This window comes from Colossoma macropomum, unplaced genomic scaffold, assembly GCF_904425465.1.
Source record: "Colossoma macropomum unplaced genomic scaffold, Colossoma_macropomum, whole genome shotgun sequence".
Lineage (NCBI taxonomy): Eukaryota > Metazoa > Chordata > Actinopteri > Characiformes > Serrasalmidae > Colossoma > Colossoma macropomum.
This window is the reverse complement of record NW_023494784.1, coordinates 735,832-739,201: the sequence shown is the minus strand read 5'-3', so window position 1 is coordinate 739,201 and position 3,370 is coordinate 735,832.

Below are 3,370 nucleotides of genomic sequence, written 5' to 3'. Positions count from 1 at the left end.
CTCAACGCTCTCAGAAAGACGTCTGAGTGTGATGATTATTTTATTTCTGTTCTTCTTTGTGAGGATCATCTCATCACTGTCAGATCAAAACCTACTGACATACATTAAAGTCCAAAAACGCTGCCACTTCAGAGAGGAAAGGGTTAGTTATGATAGCAGTGATATGAGATGAAGCTCCTCTTCTAAACTGCTCTATTTCTGTCCTTTTATCTACAGAAAGGGTTGATGATGTTCTATCAGGTTTGGACTCTCCTGTGTCCTGATATTAAACTTCAAACACCTTCATCTGTTTGGTGGCCATCATAAACACTGCACTCTCACTGTTACAGTACAGTTTCTATTTATTTCCTGAGTTTAACTTTGTGCTGTAACTTTTGCACAGGTCACATTTTATGTTTTATTTTCCTCCAAGATGTTAAATTCAGTAAATAAACAGTAACTGTGTATTATAATGTGCAGATGTGTGTCTCTGTAGAGGATGTGCAACTTATTCACAACAATGAACAACAACATGGAATATGACCAGGGTGCCCAAACTTTTGCATGTGACTGTATTTGAGAAGGAAAATGGGCCGGACCACATTGGTACTGTGTGCAGCTGTTTTACTCTGCTCTAAAGTGTCTCCATGTAATGAAGTGTCTGTTGAAGTTCAGCCAGTGAGAAATCATACCTTCACACAGACGAGCTTTCAGATCCTGAAGTCTCCAGGAATTTTTTAATGCAGGAAATTTAAGCTTTTATTGTTTTTTATAAAACGAATGCAAAGATCATTTAAAATATTTTTTAAAGTTTAAAGGCAGCAGAAACTGAAAATTTAGGATTTTTCTAGTAAAAAAAAACTATTGAAAACTGGTGATAGAACAGACAAACGTGTGTGAGATAAGCTTATCTTACACCATCAGAATTTCAACCACATGACCAACACTTCTCACACACAGAGCTGCTGCTGCTGTGTCTATTTAGCAAAAGCAGACGTCTTTATTTTGGTCATCCCAGAGAATCTCATGAAGGCTACGTTTGTTCATGTTTAAACTTCTGAACAGCAGCGAACACCATCTTTAAAAATGGTTTTACACAGTAAGAGTCTGAGTGTAGAGTTAAAACCAGCTTAAATAACCTGTAGAAAGCAGGGCTTTCAAAACCAAGACTCCAATAAAACAGAGCACAGCAGGATGTTTAAACTGCTGCTAGTAAAGTGTTAAACACCTTCATCTGTTTGGTTAATGTGGCCATCATGACAGACACTGCACAGGTTTAAAATATATTGTGGCTGTGAGGCATTAACTGGGGGGAGGGGGTGGGGGTGTGGTTCGTGGGTAATGATGCAGTGATGCAGTGATGTCATTCTGGGAGTGTATACAGTATATATATATAGTTTCTGAAACAAGTAGCTGATACTGCAAATCAATCAAGTTATTCAAAGTAAACAGTACGTAACATTTATTGTAATGATGTATATAAAATGGAAAATAAATTTGGGTGGTGGTCAATATACTTGGGAGGTGAGGGGGGGCGACTGAGTAAAGCCTATGTGTGGGAAACACATGCAAAGCTTTCGGTACTGCCGGTCAAATGACATCACACAAGTCATCACATCCTCTACAGAGAATAACCTTAAATATGGCATTTTAGAGCAGTTTCTACTTACTGAGTTTAACATACTGAAAGAATAAACATTTGCTGTAACTTACAGGCCACATTTTGTTTTATTCATCTCCAATGTGTTTAGTTCAGTAAATAAACAGTAACTGATCATTAATCTGTGCAGACGTGTGTTCACAGTGGAGAATGTTAACTTATTTACTCTTAGACAATGAACAACAACATGGAATTTGACCAGGGGTGCACAAACTTTTGAATATGACTGTATGAGTGGTTCTGTGGTTCTGGAGTCGACTCTGACTCTCGATTCCTGCTGCTTGAATCATAATCACTCCTGCACTTCATGTTAACCGACAGTGTCAGAGCCGGTGATGAACAGATATAATCTATAATCTGCTGAATTCAGTTGTGTCCAAGTTCAGATCTGTAGATGTTTAACTGAGAGGAACTGAACATTAACAGGTTTAATACAGACCATCAACATCCTCAACAAGCTGATACAGACATTTACATTTACATTTTACATTTACAGCATTTAGCAGACGCTCTTATTCAGAGCGACCTACAAAAAGTGCTTTGTCTATCCAGAGAAAGAATCTTCGCTAGTTACCAATAGGTTAGAGAGAAAGTCAGTCCTGAGCTCAGATACTGCTAGAATCAGAAAGTCATTATTGACACCTAGAGAAAAAGGAACAGAGTTAAACACAGAACAGTGCAATACAATACAATACATAAGTGCAGTACAATACTTTACAATCAATACTTAACTCAGTGCTCATTTAAGTGCTGTATAAACAGATGTGTCTTCAGTCTGCGTTTGAAGACAGCAAGAGACTCTGCTGTTCGGACAGCCAGTGGGAGTTCATTCCACCATGTTTCGGGTTGAGGTTAAGATTAGGATTAGGGACAGGGTAAGGTTTAGGATTAGGGGCAGGGTAAGGTTTAGGATTAGGGGCAGGGTTAGGATAAGCTTTTACAATGAGCTTAAGGTTAGCATTAGGATTAGGGGCAGGGTGAAGGTTAGGATTAGGTTTTTAATGTAACTAATGTATCACCAGAACATCATCAAGATATTTACCAGACATTCACTCTGAGCTAGCCAGGTATCTACATATAAACTTACCTAAGGACAAAGTAACTCACTGTTTGGATCACATCATGAAAGAGGTTGTTCAGTATTTCAGCTACAACAATGGTTGTTTTTACAAGTGTTTGACGTGTTGCTGCTCTTTGTAGTCTCTGCCTTGTTGAAAAGCTTGTTTGGATTTCTGTGTGTCACTAATGACATTTTCATTGAAGTGCAATTAACCTTTAGATGTTTTTATATTTCTGTTAGTTTATTTTACTTTAGAAAAAAATTGTTTTTCAGATTGTTTTCTACTGAGTTTTCCTCCTCTCCATAGAAACATTTTTATCTGTATTTAAGAATAATTAATGGATTGTAATTAAATTGTTTTGTGTTTGTGAATTCCTGGTGTTTGATTAAAGCATTATTTGATTATAAGGTCTGTAATTAAGATGTCTAAGCTCCAGGATTTATTTTCAACAATCACTCCAAAGTACTCTTGTTGGAAACACACAAAATCAGTGTTCTTGTTCTTTCAGCATTAAAATAAAAGGTCAGAGACCCCCACTGAAAAGGTCAGAGACCCCTAATGTAGATAAAGTTAACCTTTCAACAACTTTCAGCTGTTGAGGTGTCCTATTATTTTTAATGCAGATAATTAAAGCATTTATTGGTTTATTATAAAATTAATGCAAAATGTC